The 23,459-nt window shown below is 41.6% G+C and overlaps 1 pseudogene; it reads left to right on the top strand.

Moving 5' to 3' along the window:
• The first annotated feature begins 12,954 nt into the window (after window positions 1-12,954).
• On the top strand, window positions 12,955-14,067 carry LOC105872335 (N-acetyllactosaminide beta-1,3-N-acetylglucosaminyltransferase 2-like; annotated as a pseudogene).
• Window positions 14,068-23,459: the final 9,392 nt, after the last annotated feature.

Here is a 23,459-nt window from a genome sequence, read left to right as displayed (position 1 = left end):
ACACCTGTGGGAAAGAATTCCTCCTTCTCACAATGAGACTTCTGATAAGAATGTTTCCTCTGGTGTAAGGAGGTGATGCTTCAGTTGCCCCAGCCTCCCGCAACCATGAGGACATCTAGCCAAAAACATCTGACTGATACAACTCAGTTGCACCGGCAGACATGGTCAACATTTGGCAAGCTAGCAACCAGTTAATTGGAGAATTATACAGTCATTTCTCCTCCAGAATTTGAGATAATTAAAAATCTATTATTAAAAAACTTTATTTTTCTTTTCCTTTCTTTCTTTCTTTTTTTTTTCTCTTTCTCCAGCCTGAGCAAGAGTGAGGAAAAAACTTTATTTTTCAATTTTAAAAAATCTTCTTCACTAATATTATAAAAACATTATTTCTTACTTATTTCCTCCTGCTTTTCTTTTCTTTGCAAATGCACAGTATTTCAGTTATGTTGTGTAAAATGACCTACTGATGGCTACCTTGAGAATTTAACCACTGAACATCGTGTTATAAGTAAAATAAAATTCTAAGTGAGCATACAAATTAACTTTGCAATAATTCATTTTCGAGCTGAAATGCCCTGGAATTCATCAGGTAATGGCAGTGCTTATTTAGGCATGGCTCCCAACCATTCAATTTAATATGAGTTACTCTACTAATACAATATGTTTGTACGCTTCTGTGCACTTTCTTAAATATAGTCCTTTTAAGAGGCTGCCCAGCAGCTTGGTCTATGACTTTTCAGCAAAGATAGCAGTAGTATTGCAAACGGAAAAGCTTTTAAGATTCGGAAATCATTAACAGGAAAGTGATTTTAATGAAGTGGTTTAGTAGTTCTCATTATCAAAGAACCTTGGTCTAGACGTCTGCCTGGACTACACTTAGGGAAAAAAAGAATTGTCACAAAATAACTTTGAGGCTAGGTGCTGACGACTTCCTTGATGTAGAACTCCATTTTGCCAGTAGATGTCGCTATAGTCAGACATTATTTTAGAAAATCAAAAAGAAAAAAAGGTGACCTCACTGGAGTTTAAAGGATCAGAGAGGGAAAAAAAAGCAAACAAGCTCGTTTATATCTAAACACATGCTTTTCTTTTTAAGAAAACACAAGAGGCACCTAATACATGTTTACTGAGTGGATTAATGAACAATCAATGTGTTTTAATAATTCTGCCTTGAAATCTTCGTGATCGAGTTATATTCTGAGAAGAGTCACAGGAAAAGCTTTAGTGTCAGCAGAATAAAAATGGTCTCTAAGAGGTGAAGAGACAAGTGTAGAAGGAAACAACTCTGTCTAGAGCCCGCTTGTGAGAAGGAGCATGAGGATTCCAGCGCCTCAACTGCACAGACATGAAACACAGTCTATCCCCTGCCAGGCACCGAGCTAGGCTGCACTGGAAACAGAGGAGTCGTGGGGAAGAGAAGCAGAGCCCAAGTGTTCTGGCCTCCATCATGAAATGGGGGAGGGGCAGGACTTCCTGGCACCAGGATAGACACAAGTTCTAAAATCAGGGTGAATGGTCTGAGAAACAATTCCCACCAGCTCTCCTTCAACACCCACTTTCCTTTTTCTAAAACTGAATTTTGATGCAGTGAATTTCTTCAGCATGTGAAAAAAAAATTAAAAAAAAAAACAACTCTGAAGTTTGCCTGAATATGCTGTAAAGAGATTAGGAAAACAGTTTGCAAACTTGGCAAATTAGAATATGTTTCTTTCTCTATTGCATCTGAAAAGGCCTACTAGAGAACTCCCAAAATATAAACCAAAGGGAAGCTCGCTTTCTTAAAGATGCATGATAAGCCGTTTTCTTTCCTTGAGTGAAAATGTGGAAACTTCCTTGAGAGATCTGATATGCTGATTATATATGACAATGCGTATTATAGCTATTTTGAGTACTTATTAAGTGGCGCCTTCTGTGCCAAGTTCTTTCTCTGATTTAATCCTACCAAGAGCTCTATGAAGCAGGAATTTTTATTATCCTTTTTAGAGATAAAGCATCTGAGGAATGGGAGCTGATGGGAAGTTCAATAGCTTGTCCAAGAGCTAATTAGTGGTGGGACCAGGTACAAAACTAGCCTGTAGGGGGCACTCTGCTGTGCCCCTTTCTTGGTTCATTATTCCAAGGCACTGGCTCTAGTAAGGGTCTGACTACCAATAAAATCTAGGATCCATGTTGTTTAAGTTGATTTTGTCTTAATCAATCACTTTTTTTTTTTCAATTTTTTTTCTTTATTTTGTAGAGACGGGGACTCACTATGTTGCCCGGGTTGGTCTCAAACTTCTGTCCTCAAGTGATCCTCCTGCCTCAGCCTCCCAAAGTGCTAGGATTACAGGTGTGAGCTATCACGGCTGGTGATTTTTAATATCTTAATTAGTGAAGCATTTCTATGAACAAGGAACTCGGCTTTGGGCGCGGAGAAGGGAAATATAAAGGCAAGAGAGCTGGCTATCCTAAAAGCATGTATAACTGATGGGAGTAGACATGGGGCATTTGGAGACAGGAGGAGCTTGGATGAGGAAGGTCACCCAGCGCCTGTCTTCTCCATACAGCTTAGCAGCCTCCGTGGAAAGTGGAAACGATTTGGAACAGCTGCTGTGAGGAATGTGTGAGGTTAAATAATATGTCTGGAGAAGTGAGGGGTATTTCAGGATCCTTCTTTCCACGCCTTGGAATTAATGGAGCTTATTTTCCCAGATTTTCCAAAATAAAGTTCACCTCTGGCTAGAGCTCAAGCTGGAAGAATTTCAGTATGGAATTTAATCTTGTCTCTTGAAAAACTGTCAGCACTTAAAATTTTTTATCATTGAGGAGGAGGCTGAAATGCTTACTTGACGATGCCTGTTGACTATTCAATTTGATTTTTCTTAATGTCACCCTGTTTCTGAAATAAGGAAGCAACCAAGTGAGAAATGTTTTCAAAACCACAATTTAGGAGTCTTTCTGAACATGTTCTGGTGGGGTGGGGAGGGGCTGCCCAATTAAAAAAAAAGAAAAACCAAAACACTAAAAGTTGAACTCCTAAGACAAATCTACAATTAGGGACATCTGTGTTTATTAGTATCACTAGGTACATGGGTTATATTGCCCTAACCCTTGCATTTTGAACAGTGTCATCTGCCTGCTCTAAGTTTCGTCATAAATGTGCAGACATTTTCTGGCTCCACCAGCATGTTTTCATTTCTGCCTCCATTCCACTTAAAATATTTTGTTAAATTATTTCATTGCATTTTATGTTTAGAAATCCTCCCTTTTAGACATTCCATCTTCCCTTTACTGAGGGAGGTCAATTTGGTTGAGTGTTAATTACTAATGGAATTTCTTCAGACTCAAATCTGCCCCCATATACTTTGCCAGGGAACAGGTAGAAAATATTACTCTGGAGAAATTACAGGATAAATATCTCTAAATCAAAGGCTTAGTAACCAAGTCCACAACCAGTATAATATTTTTCCAGAATGAACTGTACAAATTCATTATTAAAGTCCTAAACAAGGGGAAAAACTCTCCCAAACAGAAAACACAAATGGCTAATAAACATATTTAAAAATTCAGCTTTACTATAAATAAAGGTAAATTAATGGAACAATGAGTTCTTTTCGCTTTACATCAGTGTTTGCAATTTGTTTTTATAAAAATAATACTCAATATTGGTAAGAGGGTTCAAATTGCAGGTGGCAATGTTACCAAAAGTTCAGCACCTGTCCCTGAAGCAGCATCAGAAGAAAGAGAATAAGTGACTTGAGAAGGAAAGAGAAGTTTATTAATTTGCCAGCAAATACGGAGAATGACAGACTCTCGTCTTAAAGTACCATTGTCCTACCTATACGCAGAAATACAGAGCTTTTAAAATGAGTTTTCAGCCTGGGGCTATTGCTGTTGAACTACGGTCCTGATTGACCCCATCTCCAGTGAAGACAACCTCATGACTTCTGCCCAGACAATTTCATTGAGCCATCTCCTGTGGTACAAAGAACAAAGGACACTCCCCTGCCCCTCTGATTATTGGACTCAGGCAGGGATGCAGGCCTTAATTCCCAAAGAGTACGGGGGTGGTTAAATAGACAGCTCATAAATTATTTTCCCCCTTTTCAGGCTGTTTCCTCTGTGACATATTCCCCACTGTCAATTTTATCCTTCCACGTCTATGGGAAGAGGGGTGACAGAATCATTGATCTACTTCCTGCTGAACTGGTACAATGTTTTAGATGGAAGGTTTATACTTATTAATCCTGTTACAAAGCTTTGGCAGTAGGTTTACAAAAATAAAGAATACAACAGATGACCAGGTGAAAAAGGGCATAAGCAACAACTACAACTGTGAGGATTGACAAGGTGAAATGGAGGATACCTGATAAGAGAGATTTTACCCCACTTGGTATCTAAGACACCAGTAGGATTGTGGTCCTTCCTACTGTCACCTTGCACACAATGTCTGATACAGGCCTTGGTAAGAAAGAAACATAGACCTCTGAGTGTGGAGCTATTAGTTGTGCCCTGTCGGTGATTCCAGAGACTGGCTTCTGCAAATTCAGAAATCATATACAGGAATACTTACACCGAATGAAATTTAAGATGATAAACCCAGGTGGCTCATGCCTGTAATCCTAGTACTCTGGGAGGCCGAGGTGCGAGATCACTTGAGCTCAGGAGTTCGAGACCAGCCTAAGCAAGAGTGAGACCCCATCTCTACTAAAAATAGAAAGAAATTAGCTGGACAACTAAAAATATATAGAAAAAATGATCTGGGCATAGTGGCGCATGCCTGTAGTCCCAGCAACTTGGGAGGCCGAGGTGGGAGGATTGCCTGAGCCCAGGAGTTTGAGGTTGCTGTGAGCTAGGCTGACACCATGGCACTAGCCCTGGCAACAGAGTGAGATTCTGTCTAAAAAGAAAACAAACATGACAAACCCAGCAGCGAGACAGATCATCAAAAGAGGCGATAGCCTGGAGAAATCCTCACTAAGAAGTTGTCTTTCCATCCTATAGACAGAACAAATAACCAAAGAAAAGTGAGCAAAAATATCAACATTTTCATTTATCCTTCTTCTTAAAAAGATATTTTAGATCACCTAAAGCAGTGGTCCTCAACCTCTTTGGCACCAAGGACCAGTTTCCTGGAAAACAATTTTTCCGCAGACCGGGGCTGAGGGGTTGGGGTGGGGTTGGCAGAGCTCAGGCAGTGATGTGCGTGATAAGGAGCAGCTTTAAACAGAGATGAAGCTTTGCTCACTTGCCTGCTATTGCCCTCTTGCTGTGTAGCCCCACAGTTCCTAACTTTCATGGAAGATAATTTTTCCATGGATTAGGGGGGTGCGGCAGAGCTCTGCCACCCAGTCCCTAACAGGCCATGGGTCCCTAACAGGCCACTGGTCCACAGCCTGGGGGTTGGGAACCTTAGGCCTAAAGACTGGCCCATCCACTGGGGTCTTAGGTCCTCTTCTTCCATGGGACACCTTTTCACTCTGGTATGATGGACCTAAGGTTTTTATTCCTGACAATTTCAATGAGGTATGAGTTGTTAGAGGCACTTCATATGGTCCCTTAGACTTCTCTGCCAGTTGTTGTTCAGATCACCCAGTCTTCTGGTTTAAAGGGGTGGAGGGGTACCTCCAATTGGGGCAAGGATCTGAAAGAGGAAAATTCATGCATGATGGTTAGTGTCTGACCCGCTTGCTTAACATATTGCCTTACTCTACTTTCTTTACTTGTGATTATACTACCACACTTAACTTGGGGTACTAGGAAGGGTCTCCCATAAACTATTTCTTAGGGTCTTAACTTAAGCCTGCTTCTAGGGGCTACCCTTATCCGGATAAGGGCAAGTGGCAATACTTTATCCCACTTTAGATGGGTCTCCTGCATCGATTCCAGGATGCATGCAATTTTCATTCTAGGTGCAGGGCTTGCTTACTTGCTGGTTACCTCTGATATAAAGGAGGGTCCATTATTACTCTTGTATGGAGCCTATGAACACTTTGATGACCTGAGGGATCATTGAGACCACTGTGTCCAGCTCCCTGGAGAAGCAGTTCACCAGGCTCCCACTGGTCCACTCGAAGAAGCTCATGGGCAACCACAAGACATTGTGCAGCAAATCCAGGTGCAGAAGGTGGGAAGCAAAGATTCCCCCCACTCTGGCAATGGATACTGCCATGAAGCAGCCAAACACAGTGATACCTTGTAAAATGCCCTGGGCTATATAGATGCTTAGACAGACTGTAGTGTGCTCCTTGGTCCCATTGACAATGGGGTCATCAGTCCAGAGACTGAGCCGATAGTTAGAAGCCAGAGTGGCAACATGGTTACACAAGAAGAGGAAGGTGCTCAGGAAAAAGATAAACAGTCTGATGGCTTTCATGTAGTCCCAGGACTCAGACAGCATGACCTTCCTAGTTTGAGCCTTGTCTGCCTCCTTCTTGGCCCTGGCTTTCTGTAGCTTGGCCGTGCTTTTGTAGTACTTGATGACGTCCCCACTATAGGAGAAGGAGCTGCAGAGCTGTCTCTGGTGCTGCCTGCCCATGGCGTCCATTACCAACATGACATTCTCCATCTGCTTGGCCCCTTTCCCTGGACTGCTAACACCTGTCATCCCGTCATCCTCAGAGGCCTATTCCTGTTCTGTGCTTGTGTATGTACACAGGAACTCAGCAAAGGCCCCGTCCCAGGCCAGCAGCTCCTGCAGGAGCCCATCTCAGAGTGAGTTCCTTCAGAAGGATTCTGGTAACTTCACATGCTCCCTCCGTTTGGGTAGGATAAGCCTCTACCCAGCCTGAAAAGGTACCTACTAATATAGGTTTAAAAGGTGGGTCCTCACATGTTGGGTTCCCTGTGTAGCAGGTCATTTTTCTATCTTTGGATTGTTTCAAGCATATAAATAAATAGTTTGTTGAAAATAGGGTCCTCTTAAATGAGGTCCCACACAATCCATTAAGGCATCATGCCCATGGTGTGTGCATTCATCTAGGTGCCTCATAGGGGCCAACCAAAGCTTCAGGTCAGGAGCCCCTTTCCTTCCAAATGACACCATGAGCATGCACAACCATAAAAGCACACTTAGAGTCCATATAAATGTTTACCTTTTTCTTTCTGGATAACAGAAGAGCTTTGGACAAAGCAACCAGCTCAGCTTTCTGGGCTGAAGTCCCAGGTGGCAGGGCCACTGCTTTTAGTACCCATCATTCTGCAACCACCACACATCCAGCCCCTCATTATCCATTGACCATAGGCTGCTCCCATCAGTGAAAAGACCCCAGCCTGGCTCTGGCATCAGCTGATCTGATCCATCCTGCTAAAAATAGAAAGTCTCCAGAACATCTAAACAGTCATGCTGCAAAAGTCTCATTATCTTCAGCTGGTAAAAGGGTGGCAGGATTGAAAGTAGACACAGTCATTAATAACAACTCATAAGTAGCTACCACTGTCCAGAAGGAAGGAGGCCATCATCACGATATTGTCCAATGGCTTTGACAAGTATCCCACTGGCCATGGGATGTCCCCCAGCATTTGTAATAGTACTCCAAGGCTCAGTCTTTATTTTTCATGAATGTAGTATTTAAATTCTTTCTGGGAGTCAGGCAACCCCAAAGCAAGGGCAGTCATAAGACTCTGCTTTAGTTTTTCAAAGACATTTTGACAGTCTGTGGTACAGATCAGGGGCTCTGCATCTATTCCTTTGAGGGAATCATTCAAGGGTTTTGCCATTAGTCCAAAGTTTGGGATCCAGATGTGACAAAAACCAAGCATGCCTAGGAACCCTCACAGTTGTCACAGGTTCCCTTGCTAATTTGGAATCCCAGATAAGTAACCTGCTGTTTGCATATCAGTCTGTTTGCAAATCTGCAGGTTCCACAACTTCCCCACTAAGTCCTCACTAAACTGGGTAGGAGAGCCTATTTGAAAGCCCTGAGGCAACATAGTTGAGCAGTGCCAAGAAGCCATCCTAGTCCCAGGATCCTGCTGTTCAAATGCAATTGCATAGTCACTTGTACAATATCATTAATGGCACGTAGATCCTGCATGAATCTATACTTATTGGTATGAGGAATTTATAGTGAGGCAGGGTGCCCAAAGCACCCTACTTTGTCATCTGAGTCCTGGACTTGAAAAGAAACCATTTGCTCTCCTGGGGCTTCTTGTTACCTAGAGCCCTTTGCAATTTTGGGCAATGTTCTTTCCAATGTCTTCTCTTTTTAGAAAAAGCACATTGATCATACATCAATCTGAGGCAACTTTTTCTGCTCTTTCCTTTTGATTGTCTCAAAGGACCCAGCCAGCTGTCCTTGTACATTCAAGCCCCCTATCTGATATTTCCATAATGGAAATTGCCCTGCCCTGGCCAAATTGAGTTGCCTACTGGGTCTTAGAAGGAGAGGCCATTCCCAGCCCTGAGTCATAACCTAGTGGGTGTGAAACTGAAGAATTAGTTCCAGTTGCACCCTCCCTGGCCTCTCTCATGGTGCCAAGATGGGAACTCTGGGAGAGAGCTGGGGCATTCCCATGGATTGCCCTAGCTGCTGCAGGCATTGCAGCCATCCCCAGGGAGCCTGGTGGGTGATAGCACCTCCAACTGAATCACATGGATGCCCCAGGGAGGAGTTGGGTGGGTGGTAGGCACTCCCCTGATCCCTGTTTCTCCCTCACCACATGTCACTGGGCAGTGGACTGCACATGCTGGTTCCCCCTCCTGCCAGGTTTGCACCCAGGGCCACAGTCTCACATGGTGTTTTGCCACAGCTGGCACCCAGCAGCCAACCCAGAACTGGTATGGACCAGGGGAATCCTAGTATCCAACTAAAATAAAACACTGCAAAGGCCTGTGGCAGTCAGGGCAGTGGGGCCCCAAGTGCAGTTGAGTTCGAGGCACCATCCTCAGCACATGGGGAGCTGGCAGTGGCAAGGGAGCAGGTTCATGAGATTCTACCTAGTTAATCCCTACCCAGTTTTATCACCTGGCCTTTCAGCCTCCTTGTTATGCAGTTGCATGAAAGACTGCATACATGGGGTCTGACCTTTCACAAAATAATTCCAGTTATAAGATAGTATAATAATTTAAGGTTTCATTCAGCAGCCACTTCTCACACTCCAGTATGTACATTGGATTACAATAATATACTGTTCTTTCTTTAGACCTATGTTCATAGCTGTAAGTTGACCATTCAGCCAAAATTTTTCCCAGGGGACTTTCAGATGGAACAGAAATAGAGCCCATGTTAGTATAAAACTCACAAATAACAAACACAAACAATACCAGGAATTCCCAACATAAACAATCCCAAATGCCAAGGCCTACCAAACAAATGGGAACCACACAAATAAGAACCAAATCATCTCAAACAAGAACCAACATCTCCTAATCCAAAAGCGAGGGAATTCCCCAGGTTTCCAAGTTCCACTCAACTGTGACTTCCACCCACAAATGGTGCCTCTAAACAAATCCAAACAAAATGCCCTGTCATAGAGCAGAAGGTCTGAAAACCTTCCCCAAATTGGTGGAATCAAGGGTCTCAGCATGCACAGGCCAGGGAACTTACTCAAATGAATAGCCAAGGTATCGTGACATTTACCAAATCCATTTCTCTTTTCTCAACAAAGTTAAAGCTGGTCAGAGCTGCATTTGGAGAAGAGAGCCAGGAGTTCCCTGGAGCTAATCAGACTCCCACAGCTGCTGGGGTGGTCCCCTCACTCTCTTATTTGAAAAGGTGATACCCCTACCCATGGCTTGACCCAGAGCTACTCCCTACCTCTTCCAGCAGTTGCAGGGTGCCATTCCACTGGGGCACTGATGGGCCCACCCAGGGATGCCAAATTTTGTTACCAGAAGTTCAGCACTTGTCCCCAAGGCCACATCAGAAGAATGAAGACAAGTGGCTGTAGGAGAAGGAAAGAGAAGTTTATTAATTTGCCAGCCAATGAGGAAATGGCAGACTCTTGTCTTAAAGTACCATTGTCCTACATATCAGCAGAAATACAAAGCTTTTAAAATGAATTCTCAGCTTGGGACTATTGCTGTTTAATTATAGTTGATGGTTATTACTGACCCCATCTCCAACGAAAACAATGTCATGACTTCTTTTTTTTTGAGACAAGAGTCTCACTCTGTTGCCCAGGCTAGAGTGCCATGGTGTCAGCCTAGCTCACAGCAACCTCAAACTTCTGGGGTTGAGTGATCCTCCTGCCTCAGCCTCCGAGTAGCTGGGACTACAGGCATGTACCACCATGCCTGGCTAATTTTTTTCCATATTTTTAGTTGTTCAGATACTTTCTTTCTATTTTTAGGAGAGACAGGGTCTCGCTCTTGTTCAGGCTGGTCTCAAACTCCTGACCTTCAGTGATCCTCCCACCTCGGCCTCCCAGAGTGCTAGGATTACAGGTGTGAGCCACCGTGCCCAGCCACAATGTCATGACTACTGCCTGGACAATTCCATTGCGACATTTCTTGTGGAATAAAGGACACTACCCTGTCCCTCTGATTACTGGACTTAGGCAAGGATGCAGGTTTCAATTCCCAAAAAGAGTGGGGGTGTTAAAGAAACAACTCATAAAACATTTTACCCTGTTTCAGGCCATTCCCTCTGTTACAGCAATGTCATTAGGAGTATAAATCTTTTTGAAAATAAATTTGCCATACATATCACACTCTATGGCCCAGTAACTCCATTTCTAGAATTTTTTCCTTTTAAAAAAAATGAAACACAGAAAACAGCTTTATATGGACAGTCCCTTTTATAATTTATAATAATAAAAATGTAAATATTCCCCTATTTACATATATTAGGTTAAAAAAGCTACCTTGATGGATTAGAATCTTACGCATCTTTTCACAATTATGTTTATAAAGATAGAATTAAAGGGAAATCATTGTGATATATTAAGTGGAAAAAGCAAAAGAATATAAATACATATAAAGTATATATTATCCATACATACATGTATACACCCAAACATGTCCTGTAAAATCACTAAATGTTCTCTGAGGTCCCATGTATAAATTTATAAAGTGAAGAGAGCCATTAGGTATCTTACCAGGGTATTGTTATCACACAAGTTACCACTGCCTGGAAACTATAAAATGATGCCATTGCCACTATATTAGGTAAGATTCCCCAGAAGCAGAGCCTGAGACAGTGTTCGGTTGGAATGTGTGTGATTTACAAGAGTATGCTCTTCAGGAAAAGCTTGTGAGGGAAACAGACTAGGGAGGGGGAAGAGATAAGCAAGGACTGATTTCAGGTAAAGTCTAGCATTGGCCTGGTCCCAGGGGTGCTGTGGAGCATAAATCATGCCACCACACTGTGGGTGGTTCCCATCTCCAGAGCAATTCAGGGGGGTGGTAAAATCTGTGAGTCATGAACAATCGGGCTCAGTGGCTTGAATTTCCTGGACTGGTGTTTTCTTGGGTAAAATAAGGTGATTAAATTAAATCAACAAAGTGTCCTTAACCTGGGCCTGGGAATCTCTGGGAATCATATTCAAAATTCAGCCTTCTATTGAGTTTTCTGGGCTTAAGGTGCATAACTTTTGCCAGATTCTTCAAGGAGAGGCTGAACCAAGAAGGCTGACTTCTAACTGTCTTTTCATTCCAGCACTGATTAGGAGTATGAGAAGAGATTTAGGTCAAAGGAGGAAATTGAAAAACATCGAACTCTTTGTTCTTGTTTTAGAAATAGAATCGGTTAGAACAAGGATTTTTTTGGTCTCACCTTATCCCAACCCCTATTCATATTTAGAAAAATTAAAGGCAAGCTCCCAGGATGCTCACTTTGACAGCTGTATCTTTTCATCTTCACCACCGCTCTGCAAGGGGTGTCATCCTCATTTCACAGAGGAGGAAGCCGGAGGTGCCTGTGGGGTGACTCATTCAAGATCCCACAGCACCCCCTTGTGTTGTGGATCTAGAAGGTCAAGACTTGCTGTGGAAATCAATGGTTTTCAAAGGTCCTGGCAACATTTCCTGAAATATTTTTATTTTAAAAAATATACCCTGTTTTTCTCTTTCAAAAATGATACTTTAAAATGCAACAAGCAAGACCATGGAGAAAAGGGAACCCTTGTACATTGTTAGTGGGAATGTAAATTGGTGTGCCCCTATGGACAACAATTTGGAGGAGCCTCAAAAAATTAAAAATAAAACTTCCATATGATCCAGATATCCCACTTCTGGGTGTGTATCCAAAGGAGTTGAAATCAGAATCTCCCATCCACATACAAGTCAGGCCCCACCGTGCTTAGATCAGAGATCAGACCATATGCGTTCAGGATGGTACAGACTGAACTGAAATCAGAATCTAGACTGAAATCAGAATCTCAAAGAGGCACCTGCACTCCTGGGATCCCTGCAATGTTATTCACAACAATCAAGACATGGAAGCAACCTACATTTCCATCGACAGAAAGATGGATACAGAAAATGTGGTATACACACATAGAATGGAATATTATTCAGTCTTAATAAAGAAGGAAGTCCTGAAAACCAGGGTAACTTCACCCTGTCGGGCCTAGCTTACCTATGGGCCCCAAAGTTGTGTTAACTGCGCCTGGGACTCACCTCGGAATGCCGTGCTCTGGCGAGCGGCTGGAACGCTGGGCTAGGAGGGCGCATCGGTGGTCCTAGGGTGTGTGGCTGGCACCAAGGCCCCGTGGTGCTGGCGGAGCCCAGCAGTGCTGGGAAGGCAGAGGTCAGAGTTCAGCCATTTAGGCCGCGTCTAGGTATCCGCCCTGCCGGTTGGACCACAGCAAGGGTTGGTAGGGCATGGGATTTGCATTTCCGGCTCCCTGAGACAGGCACGACACCATGAGAACTAACGACTCCACCCTTCCCTAAATGTCTTGGGTGGCTTCATAAACCTGAGGATCTGGTGGTAGCGCCAAGCAGGGCACCACCCTAGGCCTTGGACACCTATGAGGTGGCCATAGGTATGAGAAATGAGCGTTGGACGTGGACGAATAAAATTGTTGGATATGGAAGTCTCCAAAAGCAGTAGCCAAGAAAAAAATGGGAAGTGGGAAGTAATAACACCCAAAAGAAGTTCTGGAAGATATCTGACCTCTTCAGGCATATTGGAACAAGAACAAGAAAAGCGATACAAGCAGTACAATCCTATCCTGAGCGCGTTGGCCCCCCAGACAGGGGAAGGGCACGGTTTTCCAATATAAGCCATCCGAATTACTGTGAACCTGACCAGAGGGTCACGCCAGATGTTACAGGTTTTAACAATCTGCCGGCAGATTTAAAGTCTTTCTGCTGTATTTGAGATGCGGCAACTATTCACTGCTTATAGATCAGCCGCATAAGTGTGCAAAGAAACTATTCGTATTGGGGTGATTAAGTCCCTCGCTGCACCTTTTGCCAGAAGGCAGGCGATCCGGGAACCCTGGGGCTGACAGGGCGATGCGGGGAACCGGGGAAGCAGGCCGTGGTGGGCGTCTTCCTGCTAGGCCAGACTGCCCTGGAAGACAACCACCCCCACCTTTCAGATACGCTGAAATTTGAGAGTGGGAAGCACCAAGACATTCTTATGTACAGCTTCTGAGACACTTCCTTCAGTTTGTCTCTGAAGGAAGTGCTGTTTCTCAGGAGTGAGTACTTCCGGTTGAGAGGCCGAGTTCATCTTCAAGGGAGATGACGATGTGTTTGTGAACACCCATCCCATCCTGAATTACTTGAATAGCTTATCCAAGAACAGAGCAAACGCTTTGTCCATGGGTGATGTGACCCACAGTGCTGGGATAAGAAACTGAAGTACTACATCCCGGAAGTTGTTTAGTCCGGGGTCTACCCACCCTCTGTGGAAGCAAGGGGGATTCCTCTACTCCGGCCACCTGGGCCTGAGTCTGGACAATGCCACCGACTGGGTCCACCTCTACCCCATCGATGAGGTTTATACTGGAATGTGCCTTCATAAACTCTGCCTCATTCCGGAGAAACATAAAGGCTTCAGGACATTTGATATGGAGGAGAAAAATAAGAATAGCATTTGTTCCCATGTAGATCTGATGTCAGTACACAGTAGAAAGCCTCAAGAGATGATTGATACTTGGTCTAGGTTGCAAAGTGCTCATTTAAAATGCTAAGATATACATACTAAATTTTGCATAGAAAGGCATATTTTGAATAATCCCATGTTGGGTTCCCACATTTAGGGTAATTTCCATGTTAAACCATCAAAATTGCCTTTATAAGTAGCATCCATTTGAGGACCTCTAAACGCTTCAATCTGGTACTTTTGTGAAGAAGGAAAGTGGAAAATGATGTTTTATGGATGATAATGACAGGACAATGGGTTTGGTCCTTTCTACCAGCTTGTGGTCATTGTGTCCCCCTTCTCATCTAAAATCATAAGTTTCTAGAAGTTGACCATTTTATTTTTATTTTGCCCTCCTAATATGTTAGTATTCCTACTTCCCATTATGATGACTGATTTATCTATAATTAACATGTTTATAAACTTACTGACTACAAAGAATTTGTTATACATGATTCAGTGGTTTTTGTGAAATGGAATTACATTTATTTTCATGAGATTTGGGTGAATTTTTTAAATTGTCTAGAAAATTGACTTCTGTGTAATTTTTCTGCCACCCCAACAGTATTTTCTTGTGCTAATCTAATTAGTTACTTTTGCAAAATGAGAATCACTATGTGACATTCATCTAATTTATCTTGTGGTCAGAATTTATGTTAAGGTCAGAATAAGAAAGACAGTTTAATTTTTCTTGTATTTGGTTTGCTGGTGGTATCATAATAGTTATCTGATTTTAGCATTTGAAGGTAATAAGAACTCTAATCCTATGACAGATTAACATCCCTAGATTTTAAGTAATAGATACACATCGATATGTTTGTTTAATTGATTGATACATTTTTACAAAAATGGAATCATATTATATACCCTGTCCTGAAACTTTTCTCCACTGAGCAGTATATCATGTCAGAAAATAAAAACATACCTCATTCATTTGAAAACAGTAATACAAACGACCTGTGCATATATGTTAGAGACCACCAATATGTTAATTGGAACCACGAGGTTAAATCATTTTTGTAAACAACGTGGAGTGAGATGTCTTCTGCCATCTTGCAGCAATTATTTGAACTTCCTGTAAACTGATTATGGAGGTTGTGGCTCTGCCCTTTTCAAAACATTCAGAAACTTTTCAGAGCTACTCCCATAAAATTGTTCAAATAAGCTGTGGTCCCCAACCACAGTACTGGTCCATGGCCTGTTAGGAACCAGGCTACCCAGCAGGAGGTGAGCGGTGGGCAAGCAAAGTTTCATCTGTATTTACAGCTGCTCCTCATCACTCGCATCACTCCCTGAGCTCTGCCTGTCAGATCAGCAGCAGCACTGGATTCTCATAAGAGCACAAACCCTGCTGTAAACTGCGCATGCGAGGGATCTAGGTTGCACGCTCCCTATAAGAATCTAATGCCTGATGATCTGAGGTGGAGCTGAGGCAGTGATGCTAGGGCTGGGGAGCAGTTGCAAATACAAATTATCCAGAGATTGCCACAAAAGCACTGAACAACCTGCTTCCATTTCCAGCATCCTATCTTTGTGAAGCAGGGTTTTCTGTAGTGACAGCAACCAAGATGAGATTACAGAGTGAACTGGACATAAGCAACACACTTCAGGTGTTACTGTCTCCCATCACCCCCAGATGGGACTATCTAGTTGCAGGAAAACAAGCTCAGGGCTCCCATGGACTCTGCATTATGGTGAGTTATATAATTATTTCATTACGTATTATAATGTAATAATAATAGAAATAAAATGCACAATAAATGTAATGCACTTGAATCATCCCTAAACCACCCCCGCACACACTGGGTCTGTGGAAAAATTGTCTTCCAGGAAATTGGTCCCTGGTGCCAAAATGTTGTGGCCTGCTGCAAACAGCACACTGTCATAGCCCCAGGGGCTGTCCTCTAGTAAATGTGGGACAAAGTTCGGGTCCATCTACTTTGTGCAGGTGCTCCTCACATCATAATTATAAACTGTGCAATAGCAAGAGAACATACAAGCTGCCTTACCGTGATTATGTTATATTATATATAATTTTAGCTGTTATAATTTTGCTGGGTAGAGTGAGCAGGGGACCATCAAAAACTAGACAAATGCTCACAGCTGGTCCAAGGAGTAAGACTTGGAAAACAGACTCTTTCTTGTCACAGCCTGGCACCTGGGATGGTGACAGAATGAACTTGGCTATGAATGGTCCAGACCTGGCACCCAGACAAATACCTTGAGAAGAAAGACAGGCAAGAATCCACCTGGTGGAATGCAAGGTTCCCCTGGCCAATCAGCCACATGCAAACTAGGAAAAAACCAGGACTCCACTCCTCTTCCCATAGCCATTCAGCCAACTTGTGACTTACCTAGCAGGAATTTGGAAGCCGATTAAGGAAATGAAAGCAATCCAAGTTTATTTCATTATGGTCGATGCCAGCAAAATAAATCTAGATTATCATTATGTATTTATACCCATGAAGAGAACAAGTTGGCATGGATTGCAAGGTATTTATTTAATTATAATTTAAACATATTATGACATTCAATGTTTTGTTTCATTATACCTTCATTTATTGACATGCCAACATAACCACAAAAAATGTAAAGTCCCTGTCAGTCCTTCTCACTGACGTCCTGTATCGCTAGGAAAAATGAAAATTAGCTGTGCAGGGAAAAAATTCACTTTCATAAGTAGCTTATGTGATATAGTAAGCATAATGAATACAGAAGAGGAAAGGTGACTCTCTGTGAGCAATCAAGCTCTTTGGAGCATCTCTGCCTCACGAAGACTCTCCCCCCCATCTCCAAATTATCCTTTCAGATTCACCTGTCTTTAACACATTAACTACCATGTGAGTTGTATTTAACTCACTCTAGTTTTGAGCCCAGGGCCTCGGGAAACATATGTAACTCACACATCTCTTTACCTTGGGAGCCACGTGAACTATTTTTCAAGTTGCATACAACTCATGGACAGAAAACAATAATAGGCCAGGCATGGTGGCTCATCCCTGTAATCCTAGCACTCTGAGAGGCCAAGATAGGAGGATTGCTTGAGCTCAGGAGTTCAAGACCAGCCTGACCAAGAGCGAGACCCTGTCTTTATTATACATAGAAAGAAATTAGCCAAAACAACTAAAAATAGAAAAAATTAGCTGGCACGGTGGTGTGTGCCTGTAGTGCCAGCTACCCGGGAGGCAGAGACAGGAGGATCGCTTGAGCCCAGGAGTTTGAGGTTGCTGTGAGGTAGGCTGACACCACAGCACTCTAGCCCCGGCAACAGAGGGAGACTCTGTCTCAAAAAAAAAAAAAATAAAATAAAATAAAATAAAACAATAAAAAATAACAAATTTTTCATTAAATTAGGATCTTTTTGTTTTCAAAGTTTTTATTTTATTTTAGTAATAAAACACCATGGATTGAAGGAAAAAAATTTTTTTCTAGTGTAGCAGTCAATGTGTTAAAGCCTTTTACTTCCCAGTTAGGGTGAGTTTCTTCCCCTTTTCTCCGTCTGGAGTGCCCTATTCTTATTTAAATATTCATAACTGTATTATTGATGTGTTGTAATTACTAGTTTGACAGTCTGTCTCCCCAGGGATCAGTGAGCTCCCCGAGAGCAAAAGCCAACAAGAACTGCGGCGCTCGCTAAGGTACATCCACACAAAGATGAAGACTATGCTGCAGTGAAAGAGAACAAGGAATGGTCAGGCATCAGAGAAATGAAAATCAAATCTATGGTGAGATACCATTTTATACCCACTGGGCGGGCTATAATCAAAACGTCAGATAAGAACAAGTGTTGGCAAGAATGTGGAGAAATCAGAACGTTCATACATTGCTGATGGGAGTGTAAACTGGTGCAGCCGCTGTGGAAAACAGTCTGGCAGTTCCTCAAAAGGTTAAATGTAGAGTTACTATATGATCCAGCTATTCCACTCCTAAGTATACACCCAGGAGAATTAAAAATACAAATTCTCACAAAGACTTATACACGAATGTTCATAGCAGCATTATTTATAATAGCCAAAAAGTGGAAACAACAGAGTGTCCAGTAACTAATGAATGAAGTAATAAAATGTGTTATATCTAGACAATGGAATATTATTTAGTTGTAAAAAATGAAGTACTGATACATGTTACAACATGAAGGAACCTTAAAAATACGCTGAATGAACCTTAAAATATGCTAAATGAACGAAGACAGTGGCAAAGGACGACACGTTGTTATTATTTCACTTATATAAAAGGCCCAGAATAGGTAAACCTATAGAGACAAAATAGGTTGGTGGCTCCCTAGAGGTTCTGGAATTGGGGGGAAATGATGAATGACTGCTAATGAGCACAGAGTTTCTTTTGGGTTTGACGAAAATATTCTATAATTGATTGTGGCAATGGTCACATAACTCTGTGATTATACTAAAAACCATCGAATAATTTATTTATTTATTTTTTTAATTATTTTTTTTATTTTGGCATATTATGGGGGTACAGATTTTAAGGTTTCAATAAATGCCCATTTCCCCCCCTCCCCCCAAAAGTCTGAGTCTCCATCATGACCATCCCCCAGATGGTGCACATCTCACTCACTATGTATGTATATACCCGCCCCCCTCCCCCCTCCCACCTGCCCAATACCCTATTACTGTAGCACCTATGTGTCCACTTAGGTGCTACTCAGTTAATACCAGTTTGCTGGAGAATATATCTGGTGCTTGTTTTTCCATTCTTGGGATACTTCACTTAGTAGTATGGGTTCCAGCTCTAACCAGGAAAATATAAGGTGTGCTATATCACCATTGTTTCTTAGAGCTGAATAGTACTCCATGGTGTACATATACCACATTTTATTAATCCATTCTTTGATTGATGGGCACTTGGGCTGTTTCCACAGCCTTGCAATTATGAATTGTGCTGCTATAAACATTCGAGTGCAGGTGTCTTTTTTGTAGAGTGTCACTGGATCATTTGGGTAGATGCCCAGCAATGGGATTGCTGGATCAAATGGTAGATTCACTTGTATCGCTTTAAGGTATCTCCATATTGCTTTCCACAGAGGTTGAACTAGTTTGCAGTCCCACCAGCAGTGTAGGAGTGTTCCTCTCTCTCCGCAACCACGCCAGCATTTATTGTTTGGAGATTTTTTGATAAAGGCCATTCTCACTGGGGTTAAGTGATATCTCATTGTGGTTTTGATTTGCATTTCCCTGATGATTAGAGATGTTGAGCATTTCTTCATATGTTTGTTGGCCATTCTTCTGTCTTCTTTAGAAAAATTTCTGTTCAAGTCCTTTGCCCACTTTTTAATGGGGTTATTTGATTTTTTCTTCCTAATTTTCGTGAGTTCTAAGTATATTCTAGTTATCAGTCCCTTATCGGATGCATAGGATGCAAAAATTTTCTCCCATTCTGTAGGTTGTCTGTTTACTTTCATGACTATTTCTTTGTCTGTGCAGAAGCTTTGTAGTTTGATCATGTCCCATTTATTTATTTTTGTTGCTGCTGTGATTGCCTTTGGGGACTTCTTCATAAACTCTTTGCCCAGGCCGATGTCTAGGAGAGTGTTTCCAACTTTTTCCTCTAGAGTTCTAATAGTTTCATATCTTAGGTTTAAGAATAATTTATTTTTTAATTAAAAAAATTTTTTTGAGACAGAGTCTCACTCTGTTGCCTTGGCTATAGTGCCTTGGCATCAGCCTATCTCACAGCAACTTCAAACTCCTGGGCTCAAACAATCCCTCTGCCTCAGCCTCCCAAGTAGCTGGGACTACAGACATGCGCCGACATGCCCGGCTAATATTTTCTACATATTTTTAGTTGTCCAATTAATTTCTTTCTATTTTTATTAGAGACAGGGTCTCACTCTTGCTCAGGCTGGTTTCGAACTCCTGACCTTGGGCGATCCACCTGCCTCGGCCTCCCAGAGTGCTAGGATAACAGGTGTGAGCCACCACATCCGGCCCATTGAATACTTTAAATAGATTAATTTTATGATATGTGAATTATATGTCGATAAAGCTGTTATTTAAAAAAAAATAAGGAACCAGGCATGGTGGTACACCTATAGTACCAGCTACTTGGAAGGCTGAAGCAGGAGGATCGCTTGAGCCCAGGAGTTAGTTAGAGGCTGCAGTGAGCTACAATCATGCCTGTGAATGAACAGTCACTGCACTCCAGCCTGGGTGACAGAGCAAGATCCTGTCTCTAAAAAATAAATAAATAACAAAGTGCTCTTAAATACTGAAAGTGTGGTTTCTATGATATAAAATTAACCAAAAAAAAGCAAGGTGAAAAACAGTATAATTTATAATATATGTATGAGAAAAGTGGGTAAATTAAAATGTGCATGCACCAGCTTCTTTTTAAAAAAGGAATCTCAAGAAGGATAAACCAGAAATTAATGATAATGTTCCCTACACAGGGAGACTGGGAATGGGATATAAGGGAAGGGGAGGCACTTCTTTGACCCAACTTTTTGTATAGTTTTCACTTTTGGAACTATGTTAGTGTTTTTAAAAATTCAAAAAAAAATTAAATCAACAAAGTTGGTGGTAAAACTAAAATTGAATACAAACAAAAATGAATTGGACTGTATGTCAAATGGATAATATAAACACACAGGGGAAATATTTAATTATGGACTGTGAACATATAAACATAGTCTAATGACAGAAAGAACTGCAAATAAATCTTGAACTTTGCTTAGCAGTTTTGTTATTGACGGTGCTATGAGTGTAGGAATTCTAAAAGTATTTCGTGAATATTGTAGGATAGAACAAATGACTAAATCTATACTGAAGTTTTTGGAAACCAGAATATTTGCTATTGGAAAACAAGTATGAAATGAGAGCTAGAGATGAAGAATCCTGTGCTGCTATTTGTTGGAGTGGAATTAGAGGAATCACTATAAAGTCACGGTTTAAAAATGTATGGGTACAGATTTCATACCTATATTGGCTGAAAGGGTCTAGACACAATCACAAGGCAGTAGCACCAATTGCACTTTGTGCCCAGATCTTGCTTGATTTCTTTTTTTTTTTTTTTTTTTTGAGACAGAGTCTCACTTTGTTGCCCAGGCTAGAGTGAGTGCCGTGGCGTCAGCCTCACTCACAGCAACCTCCAACTCCTGGGCTCAAGCGATCCTGCTGCCTCAGCCTCCTGAGTAGCTGGGACTACAGGCATGTGCCACCATGCCCGGCTAATTTTTTCTCTATATATATTAGTTGGCCAATTAATTTCTTTCTATTTATAGTAGAGACAGGGTCTCGCTCTTGCTGAGGCTGGTTTCGAACTCCTGACCTCGAGCTATCCGCCCGCCTCAGCCTCCCAGAGTGCTAGGATTACAGGTGTGAGCCACCGCGCCTGGTCTGATTTCTAAATTTCATTCCCCACTAATAGGAATCAGAGCTTCTTGGAAAAAAAACAGTTGATTCCAGCATTGGGTCAGGGAAAATACAAAATGAATACCGTGTTGTGCAAAGAATTGGCCAAAGATTGACAAGGACCTGTCAAAGTCTCAGAAGCCATCTTGAAGAGGCTCCCACTGACCAAATCAGGGAAAATTTGAGCATCAAAATAAATATCATTAGTAACATATTAGAACATATTAAATAAAATAGGAATTTGTGAGCCCATATGACATAAATAAATGAAAAAATATGTAGGTAGATAGATGACATATAGGAAAACTTTTGGTCCTTTTACCTAAATCTGGTAGATCCTACTTCAGCCAAGTGATCAAAGTTAACACACCCAGGATGGGATGAACCAACATCAGATGATTCCTCCTATGATGCACTAAAAGAGACTACACTATTTACACTGTATTCCTGCCAAGAAAGCATAATCACATTCAAATCATAAGAAGGCATGCAGAAATCTCAAGTGAGGGGCATTCTATAAAACAATAGGCAAGGGCTCTTTAAAAATGTTAATGTCATGAAATACCATAAGAGGCTAATAAACCATTGCAGATGAAAAGAGACTAAAGAGACAGGACTGAATGTAATGGGTGATCTGGATTAAATCCTGGATTGAAGAATAAAAATATATTCAATATTGGCACAGGCAGTGAAATTTGAATAAGGACCATATATCAATGTTAAATTTCCAGAAATTGATAATGAGACTGCCCTAATTTTAAGGAGATACACATTTGTGGTAAAGTTGATCTTTTCAACCTATGCTCATGTTTCATAGAAAAATAATGAATAAGCATGTGTGTGCGTGTGTGTATGTGTGTGTGTATGTATGAGAGAGAAAGCACAGATGTATCAATGTGTCCAATGTTAATAAAAAATGAAGTTTTCAAATGTTTAATTTGTAAATAAAAGAAGTTATCATGTTCAAATCTATATCTCCAGCACTTCCTAGTATAGGCCTGGAACATAACTGATGCTCAGTATATATTCATTAAATGCTTAAATTAAATGACAAAGTTCAATCAGGACTTTTTAAATTGCAAGTGATAAGATGTCCAGTTCAAACTGCCTAAGTAACAAAGGAAGTCAGTACATTTACCTGCAAAATCAAAGGCTGTGCTTGCTTTAGACATAGTTGGATCCAGGTGTTCATTCTATGTAATCAGGATCTGGACTCCTCTCTCTCTCCCTCTCTCTCCCCCTTTCTCTCTCAGCCCTATTTTCCTTTGTGCTGGCTTTATTCTCTGCTGTGGTTTGAATGTGTCCCCCAAATTTCATATGTTGGAAACTTCATCCCCAAATTCATATGTTGATGGTATTTGGAGGTGGGAGCCTTTGGGAGGTAATTAGGATTAGATAAGGTCATCAGGATGGGGCCCCATGGTGGGACTGGTGGCTTTATGAGAAGAGGAAGAGAGACCTGAGTTGACATGCTCTTGCCCTCTTGCCATGTGATGCCCTCCACCATGTTATGAGGCAGTAAGAAGGCTTTCGCCAGATGTAGCCCCTTGACCCTGGACTTCCCAGCCTCCAAAACCGTAAGAAATAAATGTATTTATAAATTGCCCAGTCTGTGGTATTCTGCTATGGCAAAAGAAAACAGACCAAGACTCTCTCTCTCTTAAACTAACTCTCCATATGGTAGCCCCACGTAGCTCTCCAGTTCAGCAGAAATAAAGATTCTTTAGTCCAGTAGTTTCATAAACTTCCATTACTCATCTTGTTGAACTGACTTGAGTTGTCAGAGAAGATGAAAAATTTTTGAATTTTTATTTTTTATTATTTTATTTTATTTTTGAGACAGAGTCTCAATCTGTCACCCAGGCTAGAGTGCCATGTTGTCAGCCTAGCTCACAGCAACCTCAAACTCCTGGGCTCAAGGAGCCCTGCCTTAGCCTCCCAAGTAGCTGGGACTATAGGTGTGCACCACCATGCCCAGCTAATTTTTTCTATTTTCTTCCATATTTTTTCTGTGTTGCTTTCTATTCTTAGCAAAATTTTGAGTAAAAATTTAAATAAAATTTTTTGTTTTATT

Source organism: Microcebus murinus, chromosome 14 (genome assembly GCF_040939455.1).
Source record: "Microcebus murinus isolate Inina chromosome 14, M.murinus_Inina_mat1.0, whole genome shotgun sequence".
Classification (NCBI taxonomy): Eukaryota; Metazoa; Chordata; class Mammalia; order Primates; family Cheirogaleidae; genus Microcebus; species Microcebus murinus.
Note: the sequence above shows the minus strand (reverse complement) of the source record. Positions and strands in the feature narration are given on the sequence as shown.